Source organism: Equus caballus, chromosome 27, assembly GCF_041296265.1.
Source record: "Equus caballus isolate H_3958 breed thoroughbred chromosome 27, TB-T2T, whole genome shotgun sequence".
Lineage (NCBI taxonomy): Eukaryota > Metazoa > Chordata > Mammalia > Perissodactyla > Equidae > Equus > Equus caballus.
The window spans coordinates 17,740,997-17,767,227 of NC_091710.1; the positions used below are offsets into that span (position 1 = coordinate 17,740,997).

At 38.4% G+C, this 26,231-nt stretch overlaps 1 long non-coding RNA gene across 2 annotated transcripts in view; it reads left to right on the plus strand.

The window, feature by feature from the left end:
• Positions 1–26,231, plus strand: part of LOC111770916 (uncharacterized) — a 66,732-nt gene that overhangs the window by 6,097 nt on the left and 34,404 nt on the right. For both annotated transcript variants that reach the window (XR_011433410.1, XR_011433411.1), the window contains exons 2-4: positions 4,906–5,015; positions 9,548–9,658; positions 20,059–20,182. This is a non-coding gene — a long non-coding RNA (uncharacterized lncRNA). The remainder of the gene's footprint in view (positions 1–4,905; positions 5,016–9,547; positions 9,659–20,058; positions 20,183–26,231) is intronic.

Below are 26,231 nucleotides of genomic sequence, written 5' to 3' on the forward strand. Positions count from 1 at the left end.
CCACCCTCATAAGGAGACAGTGAAAACATATGCCTGCCTTTTTCTGGGCCCCAATAGAGTACGGAAAAAGCAAAAACAAAAAAAAGTTTTCTGTGATAATTCTTAAATACAAGACAATAACCACATGGGTTTGAGGTTTGAATTCATACTATGCGGCCTGAAAAACATCAGGGTGGAAAATCAGCTTCCTGTAGTTCTGGGAACTAATTGATTTGAGAAGTGGGTACATGAGGACACCCACACATGTTTGGAAACTTGGTTTATGACATGTTTTCATTGCAGAGAAGTGGAAAAATAGTGTACTTTTCAAAAAACAGTGCTAGGATCATTGATCTCCATATTAAAAAAAAAAATTGACCTTTGTCCCATATAGCAAACACAAAAACTATTTTAATTGATTAATGTATAAAGGCATTATAAAGGCAGCTATGAAAGATTTTTAGAAGAAAAATGAGAATATCTTTGATCTTGGTGTATGCAAAAAGAACAAACCACAAGCAAAAAATTAACTTGACCATATAAAAATTTAAAACTTCTGCTCGTTAAAAGATACTGTAGTGTGAAAAAACAACCCCAAAACTTGGCAGAGATATTTGCAGCACATGTTACCTGGGTTTGGTATCCAGAATGTGTAAAGGCCTCCTATAAATCCATGAGTGAAAGACAGCAACCCTACTAAAGAGAGTGAAGGAAAAATTCACTCCTCCTCCTGTGCGTCTCCTTCCTTCTCATGTGACTACACACTCACAAGACTTCCGGCCCAAGAACTGTGGGTTTTTTCCCCACACCAAGCAGTTCTCTGAGATACCAGCCAGGTGTCCTACAGTTCAATCTAACTCTGACACTAGCCAGAGATAGTGTCAAATGCCACAAGTTAAAGGATCAATTCCATGAGACGACCAGGCCCTCCATGCCAATCACAAATCCAGCTGTTACCTGTGCTTCTGAATGACCAGTAATAAATCAGAGGTTCCCACAACTCCCTCCTTGGGTTCGATTAATTTGCTAGAGCAGCTCACAGAACTCAAGACAGCAGTGTACTTACTAGATTGCCAGTTTAATATAAAAGGATATAACTCAAGAACAGTCAGATGGAAGAAGGAAGCTATTTGGGAAGGGGCAAGGAGCTCGCATGGTGAGGCTAGGAGCACACGACTCTCCCAGCAGCTCCATGTGTTCACCAACTCAGAAGCTCTTTGAACCCCATACCATTGGGATTTTTATGGAGGCTTCCCACATAGGCATGATTAATCATTAACTCCATTTCCAGCTCCTCTCCCCTCTCTGGAGAATGGGGATAGGGATGAAAATTCCAAGCTTATAATCATGGCTGGGTCTTTCTGGTGATCAACCCCCACCCAACAGCCACCCACAAGTCATCTCATTAGAACAAAAGACACACCTGTCACCCAGGAAATTCCAAGGGATTTAATAATATCCTATGTCAGAAACTGGGGTCAAAGACCAAACATTAGAATAAAAGATATTTCTAGCACTCTTATCACTTAGGAGATTACAAGGGTTTTAGGGGCTCTGTGCCAGGAATTAAGGGCAGAGACCACCATATGTATTTTTTCTATTATTTCATAGTAAATAACATTCGGAGAATGAAGGTAAAAAGTATAAACATGGAAATTCGTTTTACTGCAATATTTCTTTAAGTCTGAAATTATTTGAAAATAATGTTAAATAAAATTTTAAATGCTCAAGTCATTTATATAGCTACCACCTCAATCTCATTCCTCTTTATTCCACTCTTTCTTAGCCACACTGTGCAAAGAAAAAGTTTTCTATTCTCACTTTTTCCCGTGTCTTCACCTCTAATGAATACTCACTTCAATCAATCGTCACCCACTGTAATAGCTTTTCCTATGGCCATAAGTGCATATTTGTTGCTCTACAAAGGACATTCATTACTAGCTGTTCAAAAATGCTCACATATTTTAACTCTAGACAAAACCTTTACCATGAAAGTCTTGCTCATATATCCAACTGCTTACTTGGTATGAGATACAACAAAGCAATTTTGTGAGTTTTACTCCTCTGTCCCAAATCTTTTTTTCTCTAGTGTTCGCAATCAGTAACTATCCAGTTAAAGATAGTGATCACTCCCTGTGCAAAGAATGAGAAGCATTGAAGAAGGGCAACAGAAGTTTCTAAGATACTAGAAATATTCTATTTCATAGTTTTAATAGTGGGTACATATACTCATTTTATTTTTCTTCTTAAGCTGTACATATATGACACATTTATATTTTCATATTTCTGATCCATCTCAGATTATAAATAGTTTTGTACAGATGGATTTGTAAATAAGTGAGATGAACAAGTTCTCAGAAAAATGTAACTTATCAAAATTGCCTCAAAGGATTAGAAAACCTCAATGCAACCCATACCATTAAATTAATTGAGTTGATAATCAATAATTCTACCAAAAAAGCATGAGCCCAAGAGAAAGGCAAAATGTTGTATGATTTATCTTTGGAGAAAGACAAATACTGCCTGATTCCATTCATATGCAGAAAATAAAAAAACACATAGATACAGAGAACAGATTGGTGGTTAGGAGAGGGGAAAAGGGATGTGGGTGGAGGGTGAAAGGAATAAAGGGGCACATAAGCACAGTAGACTCTTGGTGGGGGACACGATATCGTCTACACAGAAGGCAAAATAGAATGATGTACACCTGAAATTTATACAATGTTATAAATCAATCTTACCTCAATTAAAAGAAAGAAAGAAAAGGGCTAAAGATAATCCCATAAAGGATAGAGTGTGCTTGTAGGGGTGGGAGGTGGGGCTTACCCTATCTGACATCAAGACTACTGTAAAGCTGTAGTAACTAAGTGTGGATTGCTGTTGAAAAGATCTATGCCTATGTGAAAACCAGAGGTAATATTACCAGAACAGTGGGGGAATGGTCTATAAAATAGATGGTATAAGCAAATGGATCCAAATGGAAAAAATCAGAATGGATCCCTGTCCCAGAATTCACGCAAAGGTCAGCTCTTCATGACAAAAGACTTAAATGTGAAATGAAAAATCTTAAAATCTTTTAGAAAACAATATAGGAGAATAACTTACCATATCCTACATATACTAGGTAAACTGTGTACTGTGTGCTATGTGCTTGTTATATATAAGTACAGTATGTACATATACAATCTTATTTACAGTATATAAATGCTCGCTACTTTACATATATTCATGCTTCTAGAAAGTCAAAACAGACTCTTCTCAACTACCCACATGTTCTTTACCCTCAGATATCACTACCCATCATATCACCTCCCTCCAGGGTCCTGGTTATCCTGCCTGAGTTGCTGAGTTGTGGATAGAGGGTATTTTGGATGCTTTCAAAGTGCTCTGTAATCTCTCTCTCTCTCTCTCTCTCTCCCCCTTGTGTTCAGCTGCAGTTGCTAGAGCTATTAAAGCACTATTATGAAAGTAGGCGCATTCTGCACATACAAACTCATATTCTACTTGTCTTCAAGCATCTTCTGGTCTGAGATGAGGTGACACACTAGGAAGAGAGCATGAGAGGAAACCTCAGGTCATTTGTCCTTCCAGTTCCCAGATTGCTGCCCCTGCAGACCTCCGGGTTCCAGCACACAGTCCTCTGTTCCTCCACCCAGATCCTCTATTCTAGGCACAGTCATTCAGCAGCTTGAGGCTGCCCCACTCCCAGAGGAACCCTCTTCCCCCATGGGTCTCTTATGTACCCTTCATTGCCATATATTTTGAAAAACATTTTCTCTGCCTGTGTCTCTTCATCTACAACTCACTACAAAGAGCACTAAAGCCCTGTCCTCTCCTCCCCTTTATCAATCTTGCTGCTACGAGTTCCACTAGTGTCTTCCTGGATGATAAATTCCAAGGGCCACTTGGCATTGCTCCCTCATATCTAGTGCAAAATGTTTATTTCATGAAATATTTGACGTACATAATTTTACAATTATTAAACTATGGACGTATTATGTATTAGTTTTTTAAATTTTTTATAAAAGACCAGTCTCAGTTATACCATGTACAATGGACTGAATGTTTGTGTCCCTTCCAAATTCATATGTTGAAATCCTGACCACCAATATGATGACATTAGGAGGTGAGGCCTTTGGGAGGTGATTAGGTCATAAAGATGAGCCTTCATGAATGGGATTAGTGCCCATATAAAAAAGACCCCAAAGAGCTCTCTTGTTCTGTTTCCATCATGTAAGGAAGCAATAGAAGTCTCCAGCCTGCCACCCAGAAGAGGGCCTTCACTTGAATCTGACCGTGCTATCACCCCGATTTGGGACTTCCAGCCTCCAGAACTTTGTAGAATAAATTTCTGGTTTTTATAGGCCACCGAGTCTATGGTACTTGGTTACAGCAAACCAAAGCGACTAAGACACCATATAAGACTAGCACACATGGCTTTGTAGTCCAGAGAACCAGTATCTGAATGTGGAATCTGTTTCTAACATTCAGACATACTTTTTTTTTTGAGGAAGATTAGCCCTGAGCTAATATCTGCTGCCAATCCTCCTCTTTTTGTCAAGGACGACTGGCCCTGAGCAGATATCCATGCCCATCTTCCTCTACTTTATATGTGGGACGCCTACCACAGCATGGCTTGCCAAGTGGTGCCATGCCCGCACCTAGGATCCGAACCAGAGAACCCCGGGCCGCCAAAGCAGAACATGTGAACTTAACTGCTATGCCACTGGGCCAGCCCCAGAACTGTATACTTTTTAACGGAGGAATTTTACTCTATGTAAATTATGCTGCAATACAAATACCAAAAATTTTAAAGAATTGTGATGTTTACCCGAGGTCCTAGGATTTTTCTTTTTTTGAGCTGTTGACTGTTCTCCATGGGCTGCCATCTGTGCGTTAACTGTATCTCGGTGTTTTTCCTGGCAGGCAAGGGCGATGCTCCACTGATGTCGGCCTTCCCCAGACACCTCTCAGCAGCTCCTCGGAGCTGCCCAGCAGCCACAGCTCCGGGTTTGCAAGGCTTAACTGAAGAGATGGTGAGTCTCCTTTCTCCTTCTAATTGATCGTTGGTGAATCTCATTGGATTTTTATTTAATAAAATAATTATAATTGATGATGCTTTGCAGAAGGAAATAAAATTGCAAATAAGCAAATTTGCTCACATTTGAAAGTCCAAGGATGTATCTAACATGAATAAATCAATCACTTTGGCACTTTGGTCCTGCCGGGCCTCTCTGGTACCTTCCTCATGGGCACTGGAAAAAGTCACGCTTGACTCTAAGAGTGTTTGAATTCTCTGTACAATCATTTCAACTCCTAAATATTTACTGAAGGCCCTAGAAGATGCCACATCCTCTTGTTTACCTTGAACTTTTTTGTCTACCACTAGTATTCATTTCTTGGATCCATTATTTCAGATTATTTAATTATCTCTATTTGGACAAGAAAATTGGAAAAATGAAGAAGTATCTAAAAAAGATTCTTATTATGTTTTAACTATCGCTTTTAGTTTGTTTCTCATTATGGCTGGCAATTATCTCCACTAAGGAGGCATAGGCATATAATGATCCATTATGAATATTGCATTTATAATTGTAAATATATCCTATGAGGAGTGTGTTTCTCTTACATGTGCATAAACAGAAGTGTAGAAAACTGGGTGTTAATTGTAAATAGGAGGAACATCAGAGCACTGTTTACTTAGTGACAAGGCATCCTGGCATTTTTCATGCAAAAACTAAGGTAAAATTTCTTTGCATAAATTCTTAGGAAATTAAATTTACAGTATTAAGAAAAAAATACTTGTAGGCATATATGAAAAAGACACCAAAATATACACTATTAATGTTAGGTTTTCCTTTTCTTAATTGCCTTCTTCCTTGTTATTTGTGCTTTCCTTTACTTTTTTAACTGACTGTTACTTTCCTTGGTGTTTTCAGTATTCGAGCACATTTAGTGCATTTCACATTGGACTAAGTAAATATATTATGGCCTTTGTTATAGGTAATATGGTATCAAATATACATCTCATTCAAAGCACTTATTCTAATATAGCTACTTAAAATACAATATTTTATCATGTTTATAGGTATCCACTTTTATTTTAAAACAATTTTTCTATTTTAGTGAGATAAAACTTATGTGAATGTGTGTCAGTGAAGCAATTGCTAAAGAGGAAGAAATAATGAAATGATTTTAGATGGGGATAATTTATGTGCTTGTATACAATAGTGGAGTATTTGTCTTTTAATAACTTTTAGTTAATATTATCAATCATAGCAAGGATCCTCCAACTAGTCAATTAATTGTTTCCAAGTGGCCAGTAGGATTTCCAAATTGACCACAGGCCAGTGACCACCACCATACCTCCCAAGGAGCGGAGCTGCCAGCCAGATGTGTACAAGCCATCTTCTCAGAGCCCTGGTCCTGGCCTGTGTTTCCTGTTTGCCCCCAGCAGTCCATACTGCTCTCTGATATCTCACAGCAGTTGCTGTAACTGGGGTATTTTTCCAGACTTTCACCCCCCTCTCCTTCACCACTGGCTCATGCTGCCAAGGTGCTACATTCATTGGGTCTGAGCTACCAGATAAAAGCAACTACAACAAAATGAACAATGCAACTTTTCCTTTTGCTCAAAATACATTTATGTCGGTTATTTTATTCATTGTTAAAATTTAGGTTTTGTTAGGTTACTTTAGATAATGTTCCTATAGAGCCTAAGAAGATGGTCATTATCACTGCAAGAGTGATGGAGATGGGGAATGGGGAATGGGGAATCCCCAGCCGTTGCTCGTCTTGATGGCAGATCATATTTCATATTAAAGTACATGACCATGAGGATTCTCTGTCATTGAGATCATTTTTATTCTTAGTTTACATTCCTGAAACTTATAGTGAAAAGCATGATATCAATCTTAATAAAATTTATTTTTGTTAATGAAATTAGAAAAACGTTACTACTTTTATTAATTTAATACTTTAGTTAGCTATCAACTGAGTTGATTACAAATTCACTTTTTTATTTGTTTTGACTTTTTCCCTCCCTATAGTAGCTTGCATTATTCAACAAAGGAATTCCAAATTAGGTGTGATTTATTGAAGGCTATAGATTATCTCCAGTGTTTTAATATCCATTATTAGATTTAGCAGGGTCTATGCAAGAGTAACTAAACAAGCATTCTGATCATAAATAATTAAACCAAGAAATAAAGAACTCAGTGTTACAGACATTAAAGCCTTTCACCAGCAGAATGTAAGGATCTCAATTAAAATTGACAGGAATAAAGCAAGTAATTTTTCCAGTTATACCACATAATCCTTTGCACCCATGTGACAGGAAGATGCTTTGAACACAGCTGTGGTGGCTCCTACAGCCCTCGCATGTGAGAGAGAGCAAGAAGGTAGCTGTGGAGTAAAGGATTCTCGTCTGGCTCGTGTTGAGGGAGCAGGGTTGACTTCTGGAGGTGTCCTCATTCACACCATTTGCATGCCAGTGACAAGCTACTTCTTCCATTTCAATAAATGATTCTCCACGGGCCAGACAAGTTAATGCACTCACAAAAGCAAGTTATTTATTCCTTTTATGGGGAAGACTCACTTTTTCCATGGAAGATTTCATAAATTAGGAAGCATAATACAAAATTACTTTCAACTTGTAAAAATACATTATCATGAATACTGGACAGATTAGAATGTAATTAATTTAATATATTTTAACTTTCTACATTTTCATAGTTAGAGCTTCTGTATAGCCTCAATTTTAATTTGTTAGTTAATAATAAAATGCACATTCTTTAAATCAAAGTCAGCACTGTTATTAATGCAGGCTCCAGTGTAGCTTTCACAGGTTAAGGTGGGATCTCAGAGTAGGAAATAGTGATTGCACTTGTCTATGAGCTACCAGACCCTTGAAGTGACAGCAAAATGTGCCTTAATAAAATGCTTTTTCCCACGCACTTGAGAAATCCTGAAAATGTGCTAATGCAATTGTAATTGCGCATTTGCGCCAAAGAAAAATTGAAGAAGTAGAATTATAGTTCAAAATATAGTAATATATAATTGCTTCCAGAGGCAACAAATGCTTTTTTAAAAATCTCTCCCATCTGCTTGGTAGAGTCAAGACAGAATATTAAAAAGTGGAATATTGTGACTTCCTATTTTTGCCTGTTGTTTTTTACTTATCACTGCTGAGCCCTTGTATTGCCTGGAATCTCTTAAAATAGTTGTCCCCATGCTAGTACATGTCAATGATAAGATCACACTCTGGTACGAAAGAAGCAACAAGCAAAAAACATTATGTTAGGTCTATTATTGACAAAGATTACCCCAATTTTTAGATAAACTGCAGAAAGAATGATTTTAAAATTCTGGTGGGGAATTTTGGGGTGTCTTATTATCCTAAGTAATCCACTTGTCTTCTTATGACTTTAGTGCATAATAATCATTTCTAACACGCTGCTGATGCACAGGGCTCATGGGGCAGGTCCCTGAGAAAGGAGAAAGAATGGATTATTTTTAGATGGATGTTTTCTGCTGCTTAACCTAGTATGTAAAAATATTCAAAAATTTATCTTTAGCTATTTAGTTATCAGATAATTTTCCATTACTGAAGAATGTCTTTAAACATTTAGGAAAACATATTCATAATTTGACAATTATGTCAAAGTTGACGTCAACTAATTACAAAGAAAGGGGAAAAAAAAGGTTCCATGTGCTGCAGGAGAGATTTCAAAGTCTGGCACTAAGTACTATCCGGGTTTCACTGACATCTCATGACCAGTTGGATAGAGCCCAAGAAAGAGAGGTTATTGGTGTGCTGGGAGTTCGTGCCCACGAGGAAGGTCCCATATCCTGTGACTATGTGTTGTGGGTCTATGGTTTCAGGAAGAGACCATCCCACAGGGAAACTGGGAACAATTCAGGAAGTTCAGGGAGGTCCAGGGAGATGCTGTGTGCCACAGATGTGGTGGCAGGGAGACTGGGGCCTCTGGTAACCCACAGACCATACAGATGCCTGCAGCCCAGCCTAGACAGACAAAAGCATAACAAGTTGCAATCAGTGTAAAGGTTTGCATTTATTTCAGAGACGGCACAGATTTTAGCAATCTGGCTTGTTCAGCAGTACATATAAAAATGATTATAGAATTTTAGTGGGTCCCCAATAGCATGCTCAACAAAATCAGCAAGTGAAATCAAAATCTCATCTCTCAAAGCGGCAACTCCCAAACTAGAGATTCCTTACAGCAGGCGTCCCAAACCAAAGTTCCAAGTTTGAGCTCAGAGAAACCCTGAATCCTTGTACTGTAGGCCAGAGGGCTGAATCTCTGTGCACAGGTGAGGACGAAGAGCCAATTTACATCATCACATTTGGAAACTATAATCATTCTTCTACTACTTCCGGAATCAAGGAGGTAGGAAAACATGAATCCTTGGTTTCATCTCTTTATGTATTTACTTTACACTATAACACCTGGCATTATGGATCAAATGTGTTATTTCTAGACATTTTAACTGCCTATTTCTAGGTGTTTCCTGCCTCATCTTCTTCCATGTGACTGTCTTTACCTAGTAAAACACAGCCAGCCCCATCCTCCTGCAGTGTGTCACCACAGAGCATTCCTGCCAAAGAATCATCATGTGGTTCCGAGTCTCCTCTCCAGTCTCCTGATCAGCTGAACAGGTACCCCTGCAGGGCCAAAGGCTGCTTGTAGACAGGCTTTGATCACCCAAGACATAGGTAGGGAGGTTCCAAAGGAGTTTGATTGATAGTTTAGGACAACCAGTTAATCTTCAGAAACTTTAATTTATCTCACTTTTTCCTCCAAATATTCTGTTGTGAAAAGCCCTGGTTAGTTCACTTCTGTATGACTTGGTTGCAGCTGAAGCATGATAGGAAAGATGAAAGAAAAAAGCTTAAGGGAAAAATAATCCAACAGTAGAAAATATAAAACACCTGTAGTTTTGTATTACTTTGAGGGTAAATTCATTACGTTAAACATAAGATATAAATTGCAAGCAGTATCATGATAGATTTCAGGGATGGCAAGCTCAGTGTGTGAGCCGTCTTGGTAGGAGTAGTTCATGTGGATATTTGACAGCCCTGAGCCTCTAAACACGCCATTCCTTAATTTGAGGAGAGAATTACCTTGTTGTAAATTTTAAGATGCTGAGGATCAGTTTGTGTTTCTATGCCTTTCACATTGCATGACTCAAAGCTAAGAAGAATTCTGTGGTATATTTCATGTAAAAATGTAACTGAAATAAACTGACAAAGCCTAAAGGTGAGAACAAGATTATGAGCAGGATTATAGAACAAATTTTGATAATGACGCCAAAGAAATTCAGAGAAGTCATTGAAACCAAACATTTAATTATGTTAACATATTTATTATCCCTTTTTTCTGTACCTGTTTTTGTGACACTAAATAAAAATAACTGAAAATTTACATATAAAGTGTTTAAAACATGGCAATAAAAATGATATTGTGCCTAGCACAAAATAAATTCTTAATATTTTGGAATGAATGACTGAATTACTATATGAGGAAAATATAGTCTTTATATGATAGATACACACAACTGTAGCACCTGATTTTCTCCCTGGCCAATAATTGACTTTCATTTTTTCTTCCAGCTTTATTGTGAGATAATTGAGATAAAACCATGATGTAGGTTTAAGATATAGGACGTGATTTGATATGCATATGTATTGCAAAATGATTACCACATAATGGTAGTTAACACATCTATCACCTCACATAGTTACCATTTTTGTGTGTGGGGAGAACTTTCAGAATGTACTCTCTTAGCAGCATTCCAGTGTATGATAGTGTTATTAACTATAGTCACCATGCTGTATGTTAAATCCCTAGAACTTGTGTCTTCTAGCTGAAACTTTGTTACCCTTTAACCACCTTCACCCATTCCCCCACCCCATGGCAACCACCATTCACTCTCTGTTTCTATGACTTCAGGTTTTTTTAATTCTCCATATAGGCGAGATCATAAAGTATTTGTCTTTCTCTGTGACTTATTCCACGTAGCATAATGCCTTCAAGTTTCATCTATGTTGTCACAAATGCTGCCTTTTTTATGGCTAAATAATATCCCATTATATATATAAACCACATTTTCTGTATCCATTTATCTGTTGACAGGCACTTAGGTTGTGTCCATATCTTGGCTATTGTAAATAATGCTGCAGTGGACATGGAGATGAGGATATCTCTTCTAGACAGTGATTTCATTTCCTTCGGATATATAGCTAGAAGTGGATTAGCTGGATGATACGGTAGTTCTAGTTTTAATTTTTTGGGGAAACACTATACTGTATTTCATAGTAGCTGCACCAATTTACATTCCCACCAACAATGCACCGGGATTCCCTTTTCTCCACATCATCAGCAACACTTGTTATCTTTGTCTGTTTGATAATAGCGATTCTAACAGGTGTGAGGTGATATCCCACTGTAGTATTGATTAGCATTTCCTTGATAAGTGCCATTGAGCATCTTCTCATATACTGTTGGCCGTTTGTATATCTTCTTTGGAAAAATGTCCATTTAGGTCCTTTGCCCATTTTTTTAAATCAGATTATTTGTTTTTGCTATTGAGTTGTATTAGTGTCTTATATATTTAGGATATTAATCCTTTATCACAGACTTGGTTTACAAATATCTACTCCCATTCCATAGGTTGCCTTTTCATTTTGTTAATTGTTTCTTTTGCTGTGCAGAAACCCTTTAGTTTAATGTAGTCCCAATTGTTTATTTTTGTTTTTGGTGCTTGAGCTTTTGGTGTCAAATCCAAAATGTCATTGCCAAGACCAATGCCAAGGAGTGTACGCCCCATGTTTTCTTCTATGAATTTTACAGTTTCAGGCCTTACTCAAGTCTTTAATCCATTTCAAGTTAATTTTTGTAAGTGGTGTAAGATACAAGTCTAATTTCATTATTTTGCATATGAGTATCTGCTTTTCCCAGCAATGTTTATTAAAGAGACTTTCCTTTCCTTATTGAGTCTTCTAGGCTACTTTGTCAATGATTAGTTGACCACATATGCATGGGTTTATTTTGGGGCTCTCTATTCTGTTCTGTTGGGGTCTATGTCTCTTTTTCTTCCAGTATCATACTGTTTTGATTTCTATGGCTTCATAGTATAGCTTGAAATCAGCAAGTGTGATGCTTTCAGATTTGTTTTTCATGTTCAGGATTGCTTTAGCTATTCAGGGTCTTTTGTGGTTCCATATGAATTTAAAGGTTGTTTTTTCTGTTTCTGAGGAAAATGCCGTTGGAATTTTCATAGAGATTGCATTGAATCTATAGATGGCTTTGGGTAGTATGAAAATTTTGACAATATTCATTCTTCCTATCTATGAACACAGGATATCTTTCCACTTACTTGTGTCTTCTTCAAATTCATTCATGAACGTTTTATAGTTTTCAGTGTACAGATCTCCCACCTTCTTGCTTAAATTTATTCCTAGGTATTTTATTCTTTTTGATGCTCTTGTAAATGAGATTGCTTTCTTTAGCTCTATGTCAGGTAGTTTGTTGTTAGTGTATAGAAACACAATTGATTTTTGTATGTTGATTTTGTATATACAATTTTATTGAATTTGTTCTAACAATTTTTGTTGGAGTCTTTAGGATTTTCTGTATCTAAGATCATGCCATCTGAAAACAGAGAAAGTTTTACTTCCTCTTTCCAATTTGGATGCCATTTATTTCTTTTTCTTGCCTGATTGCTCTGTTTAGGACTTTCACTACTGTGTTGAATAGGAGTGATGAGAGTGTGCACTCTTGTCTTATTCCTAATATTAGAGGAAAATCTTTCAACCTTTCACCACTGATGTTAGCTGTAGTGTTTATTATGTTGAGGTACATTCCTTCCATACTTAACTTGCTGAGAGTTTTTAATCATGAGAGGATGTTGAATTTTCTCAAATGCTCTTTCTTGCATCTATTGAGATGATTATATGATTTGTATCTTCCATTCTATTAGCTGGGTGTGTGACATTTATTGATTTGTGTATGTTAAATTATCTTTGCATCCTAGGGGTAAATCCCACTTGATCACAGTGTGTGATTCTTTTTTTGTGAACTTGAATTTCAGTTTGCTTGTATTTTGTTGAGAGTTTTTGCATCTATGTTCATCAGAGATGCTGGCCTATAGTTTTCTTTTCTTGTAGTGTCCTTGTCTGACTTTGGAATCAGAGTAATACTGGTCTCATATAATGAGTTTGGGAGTGTTGCTTTCTCCTCAGTTTTTTGGAAGAGGTGGAGAAGGATTCACATTAATTTTTCTTTAAATGTTTGATAGAATTCATCAGTGAAACCAACTGGTCCTCAGCTTTTCTTTATTGGGAAGTGTTGATTACTGATTCAATCTCCTTACTCTTTATTATCTGTTCAGATTTTCTATTTTTTCATGATTCAGTCTTGGTAGGTTGTATGTTTCCAGGAATTTACCCATTTCTTATACGTTGTCCAATTTGTTGGCATATAATTGTTCATAGTAGTCTCTTATGATCTTTTGTATTTCTGTGATATCAGTTGTACTTATCTTTTATTCATAATTTTATTTATTTTAGCCCTCTTTTTTTCTTGATTAGTCTAGCTAAAACTTTGTCAATTTTGTTTATCTTTTCAAAAAATCAACTCTTACTTTCGTTAATCTTTTCTATTTTTCCTATTATCTATTTCATTTATTTCTGCTCTAATCCTTATTATTTCCTTCCTTCTGCTAACTTTGGGATTACTTTATTCTTTCTTTTCTAGTTCCTTGAGGTATAAAGTCAGGTTGTTTATTTGAGATCTTTTTTCTTTCATGTATGTTTATGGCTATAAACTGTCCTTTTAGAAATGTCTTTGCTGCATCCCATAAGTTTTGGTATGTTGTGTTTCCTTTTTTATTTGTCTCAAGATACTTTTTTAATTTCCCTTTGGATTTCTCCTTTGATACATTGTTTGTTTTTAAGAATATTTTGTTTAATTTACACATATTTGTGAATTTTCCAGCTTTACTCCTGTTATTGATTTCTAGTTTCATACCATTGTGGTCACAAAAGACACTTGATGTAATTTCTATCTTCTTGTACTTGTTGAGACTTGTTTTGTGGGTATGATCCATCCTCAAGAATGTTTCTTGTGTATTTGAGAAGAAAGTACATTCTGCTGCTGTCGGATGAATGTTCTGTGTATGTGTGTTAGGTTCATTTGGTGTACAGTTCAAATCCACTGTTTCCTTATTGACTCTGTGTCTGGATGATGTGTCCATTATTGAGAGTGAAATATCAAAGCCCACAACTATTGTTGTACTGCTGTTTATTTTTCCTTTTAGTTCTGTTAGTATTTGCTTTATATATTTAGGCGATCTGATGTTAGGCACATAAATATTTACAATTGTTATATCTTCTTGATTAATTGACTCTTTTATCATTATATAATAACCTTCTTTGACCCACGTGCCCATTTTTACCTTAAAATCTATTTTTGTCTGATAAAACATAGCTACCCTTGCTTTCTTTCATTTACCATTTGCTAGGAATGTCTTTCTCCATCCCTTCACTCTCAGCCTATGTGTGTCTTTAATGCTAAAGGGAGTCCCTTGTAGGTCGCCTATTGTTGGATCTTATTTTTTTATCCATTTGGCCATTCTATGTCATTTGATTGGAAAAATTAATCCTTTTATGTTTAAAATAGTTATTGATATGTAAAGACTTATTATTAACATTTTATTAATGTTTTCCAAATGTTTTATAGTTCTTCTGTTGCTTTCATCCTCTCTTGCTGTCTTAATTTCAGATTTGATGACTTTTTGTGTCAGTATACTTTTTCCAGCTTTACTCCTATTGTTAATTTCAATATAATATTCCTTTATCATAATCTTTTGTTTACCTATTTCTGTATTTTCCTTTGTGTACTATCAGGGTTACATAAAATATCTTATGGTTAAAACATCCTATTTTAAGCTGATAACAACTTAACTTCAATAGCATACAGAAATTCTATACCTTTACTTCTCATTCCCTCACATTTTAGGTTATTGATGTTACCTTTTATATTGTATATCTTATAGCAAATTTAGCAAATTATTTTAGTTATAGTTATTATTATTTTTTGTGTATTTGAGGACGATTAGCTCTGAGCTAACATCTGTACCAATCTTCCTCTGCTTTTTATGTAGGATGCATTCACAACATGCCTGATGGGTAGAGTAGGTCCACACCCAGGATCTGAATCTGTAAAGTCCAGGCCACCGAAGTGGAACATGCCGAACTTTAACCACTCGGCCATGGGGCCGGCCCTTAGTTTTAGCGTTTTGGGGATTTTTTTTATTTTTTGAGGAAGATTAACCCTGAGATAACTGCTGCCAATCCTCCTCTTTTTGCTGAGGAAGACTGGCCCTGAGCTAGCATCTGTGCCCATCCTCCTCTACTTTATATGTGGGATGCCTACCACAGCATGGCGTGCCAAGCAGTGCCATGTCTGCACCCAGGATCCGAACCAGCGAACCCCAGGCCTCTGAAGTGGAATGTGCGCACTTAACTGCTGCGCCACTGGGCTGGCCCCATTTAGTTATTTTTAATACATTTGTTTTATAACTTTAAACTGGGGTTGAAAATGATTTACTTATCACCATTACAACATTAGAGAATTTGTTTTTGAGTATATATTTACCTTTACTGGTGATTTTACATATCCATATATTTTTACAATATTCATTAGCATCCTTTCATTTCAGTGTGAAGAATGCCCTTTAGTACTTCCTGTAAGGTAGGTCAAGTGGTGGTGAATTCCCCCAGCTTTTGTTTGTTTGGGAAAGTCCTTGTCTTTCCTTCGTTTCTGATTGACAGCTTTACTGGTAGTGTTCTGGGCTGACAGTTTTTTCCTTCAAAATTTTGAATATATCATCCTACTCTCTCCCGGCTTGCAAAGTTTCTGCTAACAAATCCACTTATAGTCTTATGCAGGCTGCCTTTTACATTGTGAGTTGCTTTTTTCTTGCTGCTTTCTAAATTCTCTCTTTGCTTTTGACTTTTGATAATTTAATGATAATGTGTCTCTTTGTAACCCTTTTTGGGATCAACCTATTTGAGGAATTTTGTGCCTCGTGATCTGGATGTCCATTTCCCTCCATGTTTGGGAAGTTTTCCAGTATTGTTTTAGATAGACTTTCTGTCCCTTTCTCTTTCTCGTTTCCTTATAAGATTCCCATAATGCGTAGATTGTTTATTTTGAAGATGTCCCATATGTCCTGGTGGTTTTCTTCATTTTTTTTCATTCTTTTTTTCTCTTGGCACCTCTGACTGGATAATTTAAATGACTATTCTTTGAGTTCACTGATTCTTTCTTCTGCTTCATCAAGTCTGTGTTGAAGCTCTCTGTTGAGTTCTTCAGCTCAGTCTTCATATTCTTCAGCTCTGGGACTTCTGATTTGATATTCTTGATGGCTTCTATTTCTTTTTTGAATTTCTCATTTTGTTTATGTATTGTTTTCCTAATTTGTTTAGTTGTCTATCTTTTGTTCTTTATATCACTGAACTTCTTTAAGAGGCTTATTCTGAATTCTGCTCAGCTCATAGATCTTCATTTCTTTAGGGTCTGTTATTGGAGCTTTATTAGTTTCCTTTGATGGTGTCGTGTTTTCTTGATTCTTCATGCTTTTGTATCCTCGCATTGATTTCTGTGCATTTAAGTAAGTGGTCCCCTGTTCTAGACATTACACGTTTGCTTCAGCAGGAAAAGACCTTCACTAGTCAGCTCAGCTTTGGGTTCTGGATGGGTCAGCTAGTAATGCCTATGGGCAGTGAGCTTCCTGTTAGAGTCTCTGTTTGGGAACAGCCACTGCCTGAGCTCTGAGGCTCGGGGTGGGGAGTTGCTGCTAGCTGGGCTCTGTGTTTGGCTGGGCCTGCTGGCTGGGCTCCCTGTTTAAGTGGGGCCACTGGATGGGCTCCCTGGTTGGGAAGGGCTGCTGGCTGCACTCTTCGGTCAGGCAAGGCCAACAGTTGTGCTCTGCAATCACCTCTTATTGGGCAGGATTGCAGGCTGTGTTCGCTGGTTGGGCAGTGCTGCTGTTTGGGCTCTGCAATTGGCCAGTGCTGCAGGTTGGGATCCACAAGGACTTTGTTTGAATGAGGCCTAAGGCTGTGCCACCTTACTGGATGGTGATGCTGGTTGAACTGAGTGTTCAGACAGAGCCACGGGCAAGGTTTTGCCATCCAACAAGGTCTCAGACTATGCTCTGTAATCAGGTAGGTCTGCAGGCCATACTTTGAAGTTGATTGGGGTCACAGGCTGGGATCTGTCATTAGGCAGGCCACTGACTTTGCTCCACTGTTGGGTAAGGTTGCTGGTTGGGCTCACTGGTTGGGCAGAGTCTTCAGCTATATGCTTTAGTTGAGTGGGGCTAGAGACTGTGCTCTGTGGTCAGGTGGAGTTACTGTCTAGGCTCACTGGTCAGATAGTGCCACAGGCTACAATCCATGATTGGGTGAGGCCACTGGCTAGGCTACCTGACTGAGGAAGGCCACAGGCTGTGCTGAGAAATTAGGCAGGGCCAGAGGCTGGGTTCTGCTGCAGGGCAGGGCTGCAGGCTGGGGTCCTAGCCTGGGCAATACTGTAGGCTGGGCTCTGAGGTTGCCCAGGGTACGTCTTCAGGCCCCTTGGCCAAATGAGGCCTGAGGCTATGTTCAGGAGTTGAGCAGGGCTGCTGGCTTGGCTTTCAGCTTGAGCAGGGCTGAAGGATCAGCGCCCAGCTTCTCTGGCTAGGCTTCCTGGTCAAGCAGGACTGGAGGCTATGCTCAGCCGTTGGGCGGGGCTGTTGCATTTTTCCCTGCCCAGGCAGGCCTTAAGATGTGCTCTGTGACCACCAGATACCTGTGGACAGGCTTCCTGTTGGATCAGGACTGGAGGCTGTGACCCATAGTTGGGTGGGGCTGCAAATTTGCTTCCCTGCCCAGGCAGACTATCCAATGTGCTCTACAGCTGTTGTACATCTGTGGCCAGGTCTCCCAGTGTGTCAGGACAAGATTATGTTTGCCATTAGGTGAGGCTGTGAATTTACTTACCTGCCAGATCAGAGCCATAGAATGAGATGTGTTGCTGGTTCAGCCCATTGACTGGGAACCCACAGCAGGCAGAACTGCTGACTGAGCTCTCTGGCCAAAGGGACCACTAGCACAGCTCTGCAGGTGGGCAGACCCAATGACTGGGGTCTCTGCTTAAGCACTGCTGCCTGCCAAAACGAGGGTCATCAAGATCTGAGCAATGGTTGCTGTTAGCCCTGCCCCCCTTCTCCATCTCTGTCTGATCCCCAGTGGTCCTGCCTCACAGAATGGAGAGATTTCTGTAGTGATCTCTGTAGGGTGAAACCCAAGCAGGCCTCCCAAGTATTGTCCTGCAATGCTGGTACAGCTGGGTGTTTGCCTTGGGCTTTTTCCCAGTGGAGAAACTGTAGGTCAGGGGAGGCTTCTCAGTGGCACTTTATCCCTCACAGAGTAACATGATGAGTGTGAGATAAACACTCTTTGGTCTAAAAAGAGAAAACACAATACTCCACAGCTGTAAATGTGTCCAGTGACCCAAGGTGTAATGCTTTAATACATTGTGGCACTTGGTTATTTTTAGGATTTCCTTCCCCGGTTATAAGTTCTCCACCTCAGGTTAAACAAATACTGAGTATTAAAGAGAATTAGGGGGAGAGAGAGGAGACAAAGTGTTTGAAAATGCAAAGCCTTGAAAATGAAGAGATGATTCATCGGAATCAGGGAGGAATTATCTGTGTACTAATAATGCCACAATTATAATGCCTCAGACATATTTAGCACATTCTCTAGAATTGTGTCCAATGTCCACAAGTGAAGAAGACTGCTTATCCTTAGTAGTCAATGTGTCACTATATCCCTGGCCACACTGGTTTCCCCAGCCTTAAAGGCCACCCATGGCCACATCTCTTAGAGAGCAGAATAAATAACAAGCTATAACAGTGTTTGAAAAACATGAAAAATATTTTATGTGCTTTTTGGCTTATCCACATGCTCCATGATAAATTATTTGATAGATCTTATTGTTTACAGGTGTGTAAAGAAAGACTTCTGTAGAAGTCATAGTGCAATTATGTGTTTTGTTCAGTTCCTTAAAAGTAGCTACTAAAAAATCTTTGCTCTCATGATAGGTATAATTCAAGATATTGCAGCAACAAATTTATGACTTAGTAAAAGTTTTCATCAAAGTTCAGAGACCTATGCATGCAATCCTAGTGTACAGTGGGAGGCAGCTAGCCCCCAAAAGATGTCAGCACAACATCCTGACGATGATATGGCACATTAAGACAGTGACAGGATAAGAAACCCAGCACAGCTCCAGCGGGCAAGTGAGGACAGCCCCAATCATCTAATGACACCTTGAGGTACAAAAGGCACATGAGCAAGGCCAGGTCCTGCATGAGGTCAAGCAGTGAGAAGAGAAAAGGAGCATCAAAAGTTGTGGGGAGGACTGTCCGATCTGGGGATGGCAGGCCTCAGCTCCATCAGTAGCAGGTCAGCAGCCCAGAGAACTAACTGGGAGCTGACTGACTATCAGGGCCCTACACAGCTAAATACACTCTCCTTCCAGCCCTGTCAAAGCAACTGCAAAACCCAGCTGAGCTCAGAGTTAACTCTGGGAAGAAGGGGAGGGAACAGAACACACAAAGGAATTTTGAACTGAATGTAACTGAAATATAGACATGCATGGACAGGCTAATCCCTGAACTGGACTGGTATGACCAGGTTTCAGTTTCTGCATCAGCCAGGAGTTCCCACTATAAAATTCTTTGAGTTATGGCAAAATAAAGTTATATTTTCTCTCCTGTGTTTGTGATTGAAAAATTTATATCTACAGTATGATTCCAACTGATTTGTTTCAGGACTTATATCAGGGTTATGTCCAATATCTCTAATAGCTTGAATTTATCACTTCTAGGGCGAAATGTCATGTTGTTGAGGCTGATTTAAAGTTTTCTTGAAAAAGTCCGAATGTGATGCAAAATTCTTGCACTGAAAGAGTTTCACATTCTCCCCGCATTTGTACTTACTAGAGCCAAGTACATCAAAGATGTGGATCAAAGCCCCAGAGTCACTTTCTCCCGAGTTCAAGAGGACAGACTCCCAGATTTTGTTTTTGACATGCTGGTCAACTCAACGTTTGACTGTCTGCTGAAAGTAAGAAAGCTTTCTCTGATTTCTATGTCTATCCTTGGTTCGAATATCCAGAAGTATCTGACAAAGCCGCCACTGCCATTTCCCACTTGACCTGTAACTGTAAGTTAAGGTTTTTCTATTTAAGAGATACAAAGGGTAAGGAAATGAATTAACTGCCATCCATCATTGAGCTGGGTATAGATAGTTTGGTAAAGCTTTGTGAATACTAATTTCTCTCTCACCTCCATGAGTTAATCATTAATATCACTCGTAAATTTATGAAACATTGTTTCATTTCTAAGATTAAAGTTGTGGTGAATATTGTCTCTTCCTAAATACCTAAGATGGTTGATCCACATATATGCCAAACACTCATAAGGTTGAAAGTTTGAGCATTCATTCTCCTTGCCTTTGTGTGTAGACCCTTCATAATCAGCTCCACCCCACCATTCCTGCTCGAGAACCACTGCTCCTTTCCTATCTTCCAGGTTCTCATTAGCCTGACTTGCTTCCTTCTGCTCTCATGCATCAGCATTTATTAGAATCCTCCAGTGAGACCAGCTCCCAATGCAGCATTTTTTTATTGAGTTCATAATAGTTTACATCAATGCGAGATTTCAGTTGTACATTAGTTCTTGACTGTCACCACATAAGTGCTCCCCTTCACTTCCTGTGCCCCCAGCCCCTTCCCCTGGTAACCACTGAACTGTTTTCTTTGTCCATGTGTTTGTTTATATTCCACATATGAGTGAAATCATCTGGTGTTTGTCTTCCTCACTCTGGCTTATTTCACTTAGCATAATTCCCTCTAGGTCCTTCCGTGTTGTCACAAGTGGGAAGAATTTGTCTTCTTTTCTGTCTGAGTACTATTCCTTTGTGTGTGTGTGTGTGTGTGTGTATATATATATATATATACACCACATCTTCTTTATCCAACCATTGGTCAATGGGCACGTGGGTTTCTTCCATGTCTTGACTATTGTGAATAATGCTGCTATGAACACAGGGGTGCATATGTTTTTGTGGATTGTTGATTTCAAATTGTTTGGGTAGACACCAGTAGTGGGATAGCTGGGTCATATGGTATGTCTATTTTCACTTTTTTAAGGAATGTCTATACTGTTTTCCATAGTGGCTGCACCAGTTTGCATTCCCACCAGCAGTGTATGAGAGTTCCTTTCTCTCCACACCCTCTCCAACATTTGTTATTTTTAGTCTTAGTGATTAGAGCCATTTTAACAGGCGTAAGGTGGTATCTTAGTGCAGTTGTGATTTGCATTTCCCTGATGATTAGTGATGTTGAACATGTTTTCATGTGTTTATTGGCCATTTATATATCTTCTTTGGAAAAATGTCTGTTCATCTCCTCTGCCCACTTTTTGATCAAATTGTTTGCTTACTTATTGTTCAGCTGTGTGAGCTCCTTATATATTAAGCAGATTAACCCCTTGTCAGAGATATGATTTGCAAATATTTTCTCCCAATTGGTGAGTTGTCTGTTTTGATTCTAGTTTCTTTTGTGTTGCAGAAACTCTTTAGTTTGATGAATTCCCACTTGTTTATTTTTTCTTTTGTTTACCTTGTCAGAGAGGACATGGTATTTGAAAAGATCCTTTTTAGTTCGATGTCAAAGAGTGTACTACCAATATTATCTTCCAGGAGTTTTATAGTTTCAGGATGTATCTTCAAGTCTTTGATCCATTTTGAGTTTCTTTTTGTGCATGGCATGAGATAATGGTCTACTTTCATTCTTTTGCATGTGGCTGTGCAGTTTTCCCAACATGATTTATTGAAGAGAATGTCTTTTCTCCATTGTATGTTCTTGGTACCTTTGTCGAAGATTAACTATGTGTAGATGTGTGGTTTTATTTCTGGGCTTTCAGTTCTATTCCATTGATCTATGTGCCTGTTTTTTGTACCAATACCATGCCATTTTGGTAACTATGGCTGTGTAGTATATTTTGAAATCAGGGATTGTGATACCTCCAGCTTTGTTCTTTTATCTCAGGATTGCCTTAGCAATTTGGGGTCTTTGATTTCCCCATATGAATTTTAGTATTCTTTGGTCTATTTCCATGAAGAATGTCATTGGGATAAGTCCTTCACCTCCTTGGTTAAATTTATTCCTAGGTACTTTATTTTTTTAGTTGCAATTGCACATGGAATTATATTCTTGAGTTGTCTTTCTGTAAGTTCGCTATTGGAGTATAGAAAAGCAACTGATTTTTGTAAGTTGATTCTGTACCCTGCAACTTTGCTCTAGTTGTTGATTATTTCTAATAGTTTTCTGATTGATTTTGGGGGGTTTTCTATATATAAGATCATGTCATCTGCAAAGAGAGAGAGTTTCACTTCTTCACTCCCTATCTGGATTCCTTTTATTCCTTTCTCCTGCCTAATTGCTCTGGCCAAAACCTCCAGTACTAGGTTCAATAAGAGTGGTGATAGTGGGCATCCTTCTCTTATTCCTGTTCTCAGGGGGATGGCGCTCAGTCTTTGCACATTGAGTATGATGTTGGCTGTGGGTTTGTCATATATGGCCTTTATTATGTTAAGGTAATTTCCTTCTATCCACATTTTGTTCAGAGTTTTTATCATAAATGCTGTCGGATCTTGTCAAGTGCTTTCTCTGCATCTATTGAGATGGTCATGTGGTTTTTGTTCCTCAATTTGTTGATGTGGTGTATCAAGTGGATTGATTTGCAGATGTTGAACCATCCCTGTGTCCCTGGTATGAATCCCACTCGATCATGATGTATGATCCTTTTGATGTATTGCTGAATTCGGGTTGCCCAAATTTTGTTGAGAATTTTTGCATCTATGTTCGTCAGCGATATTGGCCTGTAGCTCTCCCTTTTTGTGCTGTCCTTATCAGGCTTTGGTGCCAGAGTGATGTTGGCCTCATAGAATGTGTCAGGAAGTGTTCCATCCTCCCTAATTTTTTGGAATAGCTTGAAAGGATAGGTATTAAATCCTCTCTGAAAGTCTGGTAGAATTCCCCAGGAAAGCAGTCTGGTCCTGGGGTTTTATTCTTTGGGATGATTTTGATTGCTGTTTCAATCTCTTTCCTTGTGATTGGTCTATTCAGATTGAGTGTTTCTTCTTGACTCGACTTTGGGAGGTTGTAAGAGTCTAACAATTTATCCATTTCCTCTAGGTTATCCGTTTTGTTGGCATATAGTTTTTTGTAATATTCTCTTATAATCCGTTGTATTTCTGCGGAGTCTGTTGTTATTTCTCCTGTTTCATTTCTGATTTTGTTTATTTGAGTTTCTCTCTTTTGTTCTTTCTAAGTCTGGCTAGGGGTTTGTCAATTTTATTTATCTTCTAAAGAACCAGCTCTTTGTTTCATTTGATACTTTCTACTGCCTTTTTTATTTCCATAGCATTTGTTTCTGCTCTGATTTTTATTATTTCTCCCTTATGCTGTCTTTGGGATTTGTTCTTCTTTTTCTAATTCAGTTAGGTGTAATTTGAGATTGCTTATTTGGGATTTTCCTTGTTTGTTAAAGTGTGCCTGTATTGTGATGAATTTCCCTCTTAATACAGATTTTGCTGCATCCCATATGAGTTGGTATGGCATGTTATCATTTTCATTTGTCTCCAGATATTTTTTGATTTCTCCTTTAATTTCTTCAATCATCCATTGCTTGTTCAATAGCATATTGTTTAGTCTCCACATCTTTGTCCCTTTCTCAGCTTTTTTCCTGTAATTAATTTCTAGCTTTATAGCATTATGATTGGAGAAGATGCTTGTTATTATTCCAATTTTTTCTAAATTTATAGAGGCTTGTCTTGTTTCCCAACATATGGTCTATCCTTGAGAATGCTCTGTGCACACTTGAGAAGAATGTGCGTTCTGCTATTTTTGGATGGAGTGTTCTATATATGTCTATTAAATCCAACTGGTTTAGATTTTCATTCAATTCCACTGTTTCCTTGTTGATTTTCTGTCTGGATGATCTGTCCAATGATATGAGTGGGCTGTTGAGGTCCCGTAATATTATTGTATTATTTTTAATATCTTCTTTTAGGTTTTTTAATAGTTGCTTTATGAGCTTTGGTCCTCCTGTGTTGGGTGCACAGATATTTATAAGTGTTATTTCTTCCTGATGGAGTGTCCCTTTGATATTATATGTTGCCCTTCTTTGTCTCTCTTTACCTTACTTATCTTGAAGTCTACTTTGTCTGATAGAAGTATTGCAACACCTCCTTTCTTTTGTTTGAAATTAGCTTGTAGTATCATCTTCCATCCCTTCACTCTGAGCCTGTGTTTGTCATTGGAGCTGAGATGTGTTTCCTGGAGGCAGCATATTGTTGGGTCTTGTTCTTTAATCCATCTTGCCACTCTGTGTCTTTTTATTGGAGAATTTAATCCCTTTACGTTTAGAGTGATTATTGATGTTTGATGGCTTAATGCTGTCATTACATCACTCTTTTTCCGGTTTTCCTGCATTTCCTTTGTGTGTTTTGGTCTACCCATTGCATTATGTAGATTTTTATGAAGTGTTTCTTTGTTTTTCCCTTACTTATTGTTCGCGTCTCTGTTCTGCTTTTTAGTTTACTGGCTACTCTTAAGTTTGTATTCAGAATCTCGTGTATAACATAGTCAATTCTCTGAAAGCCTCTTATTTCCTCAGTCTAAACTGATTCAGTCCCTTTCCTACTTCCCTCCTAAGTTATTTTTCTCATATCTTATTCCAACTTGTGTTGTGAGTTTGTGGTTAAAGTGACAAGATTGTCTTTGTTTTTGGTGTTTTCTTTCCCTTTAGCCTAATACTGTAGTTGAATATTTGCTATCCTATTCTGATTCAATTTATTTATCTCCTTACTCTGTGTTTTGTGGCCTGTTTCTCCCTTTTTTTTCTTTTTTCAGGTATGAGGGCCTTCTTGAGGATTTCTTGTATTGGGGGTCTCATGGCTATGAAGTCCCTTAGCTTTTGTTTGTCTGGGAAAGATTTAACTTCTCCCTCATATCTGAAGGATATTTTTGCTGGATAGAGTATTCTTGGCTGAAGATTCTTGTCTTTTAAAGTTTTGAATATGTCATTCCATCCTCTCCCAGCTTCAGGTTTCTGCAGAGAAATCTGCTGAAAGCCTGATGGGGGTTCCTTTGTAGGTTATTTTCTTTTGCCTTGCTGCCCTGAGTATTCTTTCTTTGTCATTACTTTTTGCCAGTTTTACTACTACATGCCTTGCAGTAGGTCTTTTTACATTGACAAATCTAAGAGGTCTGGAAGCTTCCTCCACACATATTTCCCTCTCTTTCCCTAGATTTGGGAAGTTCTTTGCTATTATTTCTTTGAACACACTTTCTGCTCCATTCTCCTTCTCTTCACCTTCTTGAATACCTATAATTCTTATATTGCATTTCCTCATTGAGTCAGATGTTTCTCAGAGACTGTCTTCGTTTCCTTTTCCTCTTAGTTCTCTCTCCTCCTCTATGTGGAGCATTTCAACATGTCTATCTTCAGTTATGTTGATTCACTCCTCTATGGTGTCCACACAAGCAAACAGGAAGTCTGTATTTTGTTTTATGTCTTTCACCTCTAATATTTCTGATTGATTCTTCTTTATAGTTTCAATCTCTTTTGTGAAGTAGCTCCTGAACTTGTTGAATTGTTTCTCTACATTCTCTTTTGCCTCATTAAGTTTTTTGGTGATAGCTATTTTTAATTCATTGTCATTTAGCTTACATATTTCTGTGTCCTCAGGACTGAGTTCTGGGTGCTTGTCGTTTTCTCTCTGGTCTGGAGATGTGATGTAGTGCCTGATGTTAGAAGGTCAGGTCTTTCTCATTCTGATATTGTTCGGTTGCAGTTACAGCCTTTTGCTCCTGGGTGGGGGTTGAGAGCCAGGTATTCAGAGTCCTCCGCCTTCAGCCGAGATGGCACTGCCTGGGTTGGGGGAGGTGCAATCCCGGGTTTCCCAATCAGCTCTTGCTCTCTGGTCTCTTGGGTCTTGGTTTGATGAGGTCACCCCGCGCAAAAGCTTTCACCCTATTAGAGGGCTTCACTCTAGGCTGCAAGGGCCCATGGGCGTCCTGGGTGATCCCACGGACGTGTGACCC